The sequence below is a fragment of the Onychostoma macrolepis genome, chromosome 05 (genome assembly GCF_012432095.1).
Source record: "Onychostoma macrolepis isolate SWU-2019 chromosome 05, ASM1243209v1, whole genome shotgun sequence".
In the NCBI taxonomy this organism is placed as follows: domain Eukaryota; kingdom Metazoa; phylum Chordata; class Actinopteri; order Cypriniformes; family Cyprinidae; genus Onychostoma; species Onychostoma macrolepis.
The window spans coordinates 44,292,724-44,302,001 of record NC_081159.1 but is presented as its reverse complement, the minus strand read 5'-3'; the positions used below and the strand labels follow the sequence as shown (position 1 = coordinate 44,302,001).

General features: G+C 36.0%; 1 long non-coding RNA gene across 2 annotated transcripts; it reads right to left on the bottom strand.

Moving 5' to 3' along the window:
• Window positions 1-4,993: 4,993 nt before the first annotated feature.
• Window positions 4,994-7,749, bottom strand: LOC131541735 (uncharacterized). 2 transcript variants are annotated; one of them, XR_009271570.1, is made up of 6 exons: window positions 7,574-7,749; window positions 7,321-7,422; window positions 5,900-6,026; window positions 5,717-5,781; window positions 5,415-5,630; window positions 4,994-5,334 (listed from the first exon to the last, which is right to left on the bottom strand). It is a non-coding gene; the product is annotated as an uncharacterized LOC131541735 (long non-coding RNA). The 2 variants fall into 2 exon arrangements; XR_009271571.1 differs by having other exon boundaries at window positions 7,321-7,415.
• Between the last annotated feature and the right edge of the window lie 1,529 nt (window positions 7,750-9,278).

Here is a 9,278-nt window from a genome sequence, read left to right as displayed (position 1 = left end):
TCTCATCACCGTAACTGTAGTTTTACTGTGGTATTTTTTGTAGGTATGGTAGCCACAACACCTTTTCATGATTTTACCATAGCAAAGTAACTGTTTACTGTCTACTCTTTGTATGGGTTTACCACAGTAACTGTAGTTTTACTGTGGTATTTGTAGTTAAAGCACAATAACCACAACACGTACTATGAGTTTACCACAGTAACTGTAGTTTTACTGTGATATTTAAAGCACAATAACCACAACACGATTATGAGTTTACCACAGTAACCGTAGTTTTACTGTGATATTTAAAGCACAATAACCACAACACGTATTATGAGTTTACCACAGTAACCGTAGTTTTACTATGGTATTTGTAGATAAAGCATAGTTTTACTGTGGTATTTGTAGTTAAAGCACAATAACCACAACACCATGCTTTTACCACAGTAACTGTACTGTATACTATTTGTAAAGCAGTGCTTGCCACGCCTTTAATATGTTTTTGTGAAGTAATTCAATATTTTTTTTCTGTCTTGCAGTTAACGCCAGATCACATACTCCAGCAGCTCTTTTAAGAAGCCATCTCTCTCTCTCTCTCTCTCTCTCTCTCTCAATTCAATTTAATTCAATATGTGCTTTATTGGCGTGACAATTGTTACAATGTATTGCCAAAGCGTAGTGTTTACTTTGAATCTAGAACAGATATATATGCAACAAAAACATGCATGTAGATACATTTAAAAAGTAGAACAAATCAACATTTTAGAATTCCATGAACAATTTAAAATTCAATGTTGTGTGTGTGTGTCTCTCTCTCTCTCTCAGCTTTTCCGTTCCTATTTTGCTGATCTTGCAGAAGCTGCCAAGAAGGCTGAACAAGTTCTTCAAAGATTCAACCCTTCACAGGTAATGTTGAACACATTTAGCTGTAGCTGATTTGCTTTAATGAACGCATCCTTAATAATATCTTTCTTTACAGTCCTTCCTCTCAAATATTTTGGTCACTTTGGTCATTTTTAACACTGTCTCAACATGTATATATTTCTCTTCATTTCAGCTGAAAGGGAAGACCAAAGGAAGGCCTATCATGGGATTTGACTTTGGCCATCTTGTGTGTTACGGAGCTGCAAAGACAAATACTTCCAGTGGTACGTCTGTGTTGGTCTGAGCACCTTGACTAAACTGTACTGCAGTTACATTTGCACAGCATTTGATGTTTCTTTAACTTTGGTTTACGTAGCCCATCAGGACGAACCCTCAACAATGTGTCATGTAGAAGTAGTAATAATTCATACAATTTACCAAGTCAGCAAATTCATATGATATTGTACAAGCGAACTCATACAAAATTCTACCACTTTTACTCCTGCTGCTGTCATTGGCCAGTGCCTCAACTCTCCTGCAGAGTCAAGTCAAGTCACTATTATTTGTATAGTGCTTTTAACAATGCAAATTGTGTCAAAGCAGCTTTATATCAGCTTTACAGTATTTATATGCAGATTGTGCCCGTTGTAAGTAGTCAGAGTGTTTGTATCATAAAGTTTATTTTAAGTCCATTGGAATCTTTATTAATCTTTACAAATTGGTACGGTCTCTTCCGTTCTAACAGTACATGATACCTGTCCACACCTCAGAGTCTGCCTTTCTTTCCGTGTTGATTTTTATTGAACATATCTGTCTAAGAAGCAAGAGTCTGGAAATGCTGTTTTAACTTGTTACGTGACAAATCAGATCTTCAGTTAATTTGGCCAAATCAGATCACTTAACGTGTTCACTGCAAGAACAAGAACTATAATGATAACTATTTTAGCATCCACACCAACAGACAATAATGTTCGGTTTACTGTTATACATGCTGCAATTATGTTGTTGTCTACCATTTGTTGTTGTCAATGTATTTATTATTCATCATGTGTTCAATTCTGTCTCTTCCTGTCTTGCAGGATTTTTCACAGATTACTCCATCAGCTTTCCACAATATCAGCCCTTCCAAAAGCTTCCACATCTCTCTCTCTCTCGTGTGGCAGATCTGCTCTCAGTCCTTTACTGCAAACTTCCAATATTAGCATGTATACTTGTATTAATTTCTCCTGTACAGTTAACACTCCCGTCTCTACTGTGAGCACTGCACTCCTGTCACTATCACTATATATATATATATATATATATATATATATATATATATTCTTGCTCAAAATGGTTGACTTTTATCATTTTAAAATTATAATTAATATTAACCATTAATTTGTCTTGCATTTAGTCACAATAGTAGCAAACAATGATTACAGGAGATATATTTTAAAGGTAATAATTGTAAAATATTGAAATATTGTTTTTAATTATTTTTGCCTTTTTATTTGTTTTGTTAAAGAGAAGAAAATATGCACTTTTCAAATGGAGCCTTGCATATTATTTTATTATCTTATAACATTTTCTGTAATCAAATTCTCTTTTTATTTTTGAATATAGACAATGTTTTTTAAAGGGGTTTTCTGTTGCATATTTCTTAGTTACCTCCATGCAAATACATTTTTATAATCAACTGCTTTTTGTTTTCATTTTTTCTCCATAGTGGCACAAACTGGAGAGAGAACTATATGGGAAAAGTTTGAGATATCAATAAACGTTGTAAAATGACTACAAAATGTGTGATTCATGATTTATTTTTTTGCATAGTTCAACTGGCAGATCTAAGAATGGCAAGCTTGTAGGGTCCATTTCCAGGAAACGTGATTGATTGTTTTCCTTTAATACACTATAAATACACTGTAAATGTTACAGAAGCAAAATTGAATAGTAGAAAAATATAGCATGTTTGAATAATTATCAGAGGGGTTTTTTGTAAGCAAATTAAACATTTTTACTTATTTGTTTTTCACACAGTGTAAGCAAACTTTTGAGTTTAAATATTGTACATTAATATTAGTGTAAACAATGTGTACGATGGGAACTATTTCTTGTTTGAAAAAAAAAAATCACTGTAATCAACAAATCTGTTGCTACATCAGGTTAACCACACGATGCAATCTGTTGTTGCAATTTTATAATGAGTGGAGACAAATAAACATTTAACTGATTATCTGTCCATTCACCCCAAGATCCCGGAAGATTCTGTTACGAATTACCATATATGGACAAGTGAGTGTGACGCCTCTGCTCAACTGGGTTGCCATTGGCTTTGAAGTGCCCTTGGCAGTCGCAGAACTCGCTGTGATTGGACTATCTTTTAACCCTAATTAAAAAAAGCTTAATGTTGTAAAGTACGTTTTGCTGTCATTATTACGTCAGTAATACCTTCAGTTAACAATGCAGTGTTGCTATGTCGTGAGAAATTACCACTTTACCGAGATCGTAACCCTAACCCTGAGCATAACTTTATTAAACTACAAATACCAGCGCCATGCTTTTCGCGTTTGAATGGCAGAGGCTTATGGGTAATGTAGTTTAAAATGTTTAATAATAAAATGGGGGAAAATACTATCTTTTTTGAACAAAGGTATATTTAAACATGTTCATTGTGCAAACATTTATGACATATGTAAGAGGCAGGCTGAAGTTTGGTATTTTACTAAGAGCACTCTTTTAAACACCTTTATACCACCTTTCCATATTATGTTTGAAAACTCTGTCCAACATTATTTAATTAACACAGCATAAGTAGTTGTCTTGCCAAATTTCTCTTTAAAACTATAATCAGACTTTGATTTACAGCCATTTGAAATGTTAATTGTTTTTGCTCTTCCAGGGGACACTGCTGGGCCCCTGAGGATGGAAGGGCAGTACAACATACACAGATCTATTCTCGATATCACAACTAACTGTGCTGAGTCACAGTTTTTAGATGGTCTTTTCAGTAACTCGTCAATATGTAAGTTGCAAGTCATAGTTATCTTAGAATAAGAACAGACCCCAAACAAATCTACATCAGTGCCTATTTGGAAAGTGCTCCATTTATTTCATTAGATCAGGAGCAAGAATACAGTGTTGACAGTAAACAAAGACACCAATTTAAACAACTAATATATACTGTGACACTTCATTGTACCGTAAGGCCAATGTGTCATTGAGTAAGACAAGGTACAGACAGTGTGCGGTTTATGATGCAAAAGCCATACAATTCATAATATAAAAGACCTAATTTGTATCTCTGTGTTATAAATGTCTTATATTTGTCCTCTTCGGGTGCTAAACATCAGTAATGTCCATGCTCATCTTGCTTATAATACAGTATAGGATTCATGTTGATCTTTCCCTGGTAAACTGAGTACAGTTGTGCAAGAAGTGCCTGCAGCAATATAGTCCATGCAGTCTCTTCTAATGCATCTTTCAGCATTCCCTTCTTGTAAATGTTCATGTTTTAATTAAAACAATCATAGTAATTATATGTATTGTTTAATAAATTAAATGGTGTATTTACCAAACACCATCCCTAATACAGAATATTTACTTCATAGTTTATTATCCAACACTATGTGCAATAATTTACTGGAGGACACAGCATAAAGACAGCTAAAGTAGCATATTAAGACATGATAGTCAAGGGAAATAAAATGGGTTATGTTTCAACCATATTATTTTAATCAGTTGAAGCCACCCAAATGCATGCATGGTGAAATGTCTTGAGCATCATAGAATCACATTCAGTTTCCTGCTCATCATCAGAGCTCTCCTGGTTTTCTTCCTCTTGCTTGCTTGTCCATGTCCCTATCACAATCTTCTTCTTCCATGTCATAAACAATTTTCAGTTGTTACCCAGCACCCTACAGTACAACTGACGAACAAAAGACATGTAACCAATTCAAATCAAATCACTTTATTGTCACAATACCATGAACGCAAGTGTACAGGTGGTGAAAGTCTTCTGTGCAAACTGCAGCATGACAATATGGATGACATGTATTGAATATATATATGCAACACAAATATATATATATATATATATATATATAAGAACTCAATACATAAAGAGAACAATATATGGTAAACATTATTCTATACAGAGAGCATGAAATGAAAACAATAATCACAGTACATATATATCTTTGCAGTGCAGTATGGCATGAATTACTGCAAACGGAATGTCAGGGTGCAGAATAATAGTGAGTCAGAGTCCAGTCAGTGTAACTGATGGAGTGCAGTGCATATGAGGTTGGTGTGCTGTGTGTGGTGTTACTGGTACGAGTTCAGTTCAGTCTGATTGTCTGTGGGAAGAACTTGTCTTGCAGTCTGCTGGTGAAGGTTCTGCGATAACATCTGCCTGATGGTTAAGAGTGAGAGCAATCCATGGCTCGGGTGGCTGGAGTCTCTGACAGTCCTCTGTGCTTTCCTCACACACCACCTGGTCTTGATGTCCTGGAGGGACAAAACATGTATTTAGGGTGTGGTAATCAATAAACAAAATATAGTATTTTTAATTGTTGCACTGGACTTACCATTGATTCTTGATTGAGTTATGGCCTAAATGAATCCCTCCTCTTATCTTCCAGTTGTTCAGTTGGTAAGTTTCTTTTATGGCCCGTAACATCTGAGCTGTCGCAGTAGAGCTGTTCGTGAATGCAGTCTTCGCAGCAGATATCTGATGGGTTCAGGCAGCAGTGCTTCACTTGGTGGCCATTGAATTGATATCTTCATCAACTGGCTTCATCCTCCTTCAAACAAAGAGACAAAACAATAAGTCAATGATAACTCCAGAGAAGTAGTGTAGGTGAATACAGGTGCCGGTGTCAGTACTCACCATATTCAGTCAATTCCTGCCCAAATCCCAGAGATGATGCACAGCTGATTTGCTCATTCTAGGAGCTATAAAAAGATGTGTATGTGAAAAATGGCAACTTCTGAGTCTAACTTGAAGAGTTCTTTGAGAGATCAACATCAAATGCTGTACCACATATACTGCATAGCTTGAACACATACATACCAGTGGAAATGTGCAACTTTTCTTTTCTGTTTGGGCACAAGTGTAGGCCATGTTCATTCCTCATCCCCAACAGGACTGGTTTGACCGGCTTGCTGTGACTGATTTTCTTTACGTTTTTGGTCTTTAGCTGTAAACAAGAAAATATCTATTGACCCCATGTTTAATTATTATTGTTGTTTAAACATAAATTAAGCAGTTATAACTATATACTTCAAGCTCAAGTTCCTGGCAGCTCTAGCGGCTCCTGAGTTCATCTGTATACATCAGATTCAGAGTCTGAGAAAAGGCCATCACGCAAACTCTCAGTTTCTACCTTACAATAGAGTATAAAAGAATGTGTGAGTGACGGAGTAAAGGAATAAGATGAAGAGAAACAGACTTTTGTGTGTACAATTTACAGAATAAGAGGAAAACAGCATTGGAAAAAGCTGTATTCTTCAATAGCAAGCTATATTATTATGAATTATTTTAAATATGATTAAATGCTGGCGGTATTGTTGTAAGCAATTTAAAGGCATCTTCACACCAAGGATGAGTCTATACCGCAGCTATTTAACCTTTAATGACACAGAGGAGCAATATCATTGGAATCTCTTTTGACTCTTTCAGAACAAATTGTTCCAGCTGATGAACAATAAAAACATTGACAGCCAATCAGAATCCACCAGACTTTAAAGAGCTGGAGCATTTAAATGGCAGACAACAATCACAGCGTGCAGTTATAATAAACCGAACATTATTGTCTGTTGGTGTGGATGCTAAAATAGTTATCATTATAGTTCTTGTTCTTGCAGTGAACACGTTAAGTGATCTGATTTGGCCAAATTAACTGAAGATCTGATTTGTCACGTAACAAGTTAAAACAGCATTTCCAGACTCTTGCTTCTTAGACAGATATGTTCAATAAAAATCAACACGGAAAGAAAGGCAGACTCTGAGGTGTGGACAGGTATCATGTACTGTTAGAACGGGAAGAGACCGTACCAATTTGTAAAGATTAATAAAGATTCCAATGGACTTAAAATAAACTTTATGATACAAACACTCTGACTACTTACAACGGGCACAATCTGCATATAAATACTGTAAAGCTGATATAAAGCTGCTTTGACACAATTTGCATTGTTAAAAGCACTATACAAATAATAGTGACTTGACTTGACTCTGCAGGAGAGTTGAGGCACTGGCCAATGACAGCAGCAGGAGTAAAAGTAGTAGAATTTTGTATGAGTTCGCTTGTACAATATCATATGAATTTGCTGACTTGGTAAATTGTATGAATTATTACTACTTCTACATGACACATTGTTGAGGGTTCGTCCTGATGGGCTACGTAAACCAAAGTTAAAGAAACATCAAATGCTGTGCAAATGTAACTGCAGTACAGTTTAGTCAAGGTGCTCAGACCAACACAGACGTACCACTGGAAGTATTTGTCTTTGCAGCTTTTGGTCTTCTCCGTAACACACAAGATGGCCAAAGTCAAATCCCATGATAGGCCTTCCTTTGGTCTTCCCTTTCAGCTGAAATGAAGAGAAATATATACATGTTGAGACAGTGTTAAAAATGACCAAAGTGACCAAAATATTTGAGAGGAAGGACTGTAAAGAAAGATATTATTAAGGATGCGTTCATTAAAGCAAATCAGCTACAGCTAAATGTGTTCAACATTACCTGTGAAGGGTTGAATCTTTGAAGAACTTGTTCAGCCTTCTTGGCAGCTTCTTCAAGATCAGCAAAATAGGAACGGAAAAGCTGAGAGAGAGAGAGAGAGAGAGAGAAAGAGAGACACACACACACAACATTGAATTTTAAATTGTTCATGGAATTCTAAAATGTTGATTTGTTCTACTTTTTAAATGTATCTACATGCATGTTTTTGTTGCATATATATCTGTTCTAGATTCAAAGTAAACACTACGCTTTGGCAATACATTGTAACAATTGTCATGCCAATAAAGCACATATTGAATTAAATTGAATTGAAAGAGAAAGAGAGAGAGAGAGAGAGAGAGAGAGAGATGGCTTCTTAAAAGAGCTGCTGGAGTATGTGATCTGGCGTTAACTGCAAGACAGAAAAAAAATATTGAATTACTTCACAAAAACATATTAAAGGCGTGGCAAGCACTGCTTTACAAATAGTATACAGTACAGTTACTGTGGTAAAAGCATGGTGTTGTGGTTATTGTGCTTTAACTACAAATACCACAGTAAAACTATGCTTTATCTACAAATACCATAGTAAAACTACGGTTACTGTGGTAAACTCATAATACGTGTTGTGGTTATTGTGCTTTAAATATCACAGTAAAACTATGGTTACTGTGGTAAACTCATAATACGTGTTGTGGTTATTGTGCTTTAAATATCACAGTAAAACTACAGTTACTGTGGTAAACTCATAGTACGTGTTGTGGTTATTGTGCTTTAACTACAAATACCACAGTAAAACTACAGTTACTGTGGTAAACCCATACAAAGAGTAGACAGTAAACAGTTACTTTGCTATGGTAAAATCATGAAAAGGTGTTGTGGCTACCATACCTACAAAAAATACCACAGTAAAACTACAGTTACGGTGATGAGAGGCATGGTATATGTTGTAGTTACTGTGTATTGACTACACATGACATGGTCGAGCAACAGTTACTATGGTAAAAATATGGTAAATGTATGAACTTTTTACATGATCACAATTATCATACAATACTGGGTTGGTTGATTTGTTGTGTTGTCATCAGCCATGTCTAAAAGCGGAAGACCCATGTCACAACATGATTAGAAACGGTGTTATTGATTTATTTAAAACTGCAACAGGTCTATAATATACAGTAGAAGTTAGCTTAGGCTAATGTCAATGGCAGGCTACCAGCTGTGCTAGCTCCACTAACAACTCATTTGAACACATTACCTCATCTAATGTGATGCAGAAACACTGAAATAATTAAAATAATACCGTTAAACACGTGATCTCGTTACATAAAAAGAGCGTTGCCTTTACTTACCTGTGTGAAGGTGTGCGCGCATCAGGTGAACCGGCGAACCGAGCCGTGACCGAGCCTCGCTGGTGACGTCACTGCCGCTGAAGATGCTGCGTGGTATTTGGACGCATCTGCTCTCCACTGAAGTTAATGGGGAGGATTGGCGTGTCATATGCACGCAAAAGTGGACTTTGGCGTATGTATTACACGCAATTTGAAAGTGTAAACTCGTGTTATTTATACGCAGATTGATGAGACCGGGTTGCCTATTCATGCATGCATGTGAAAAAAAGTTTGTCAACAGAGTAGCATGTCCGAATTCACAAAATTATGAAAAGAAAGATTATGAATGGTAACGAAGAGACACCAATGATGCTGTTAAGTCACGTGACAGTAAC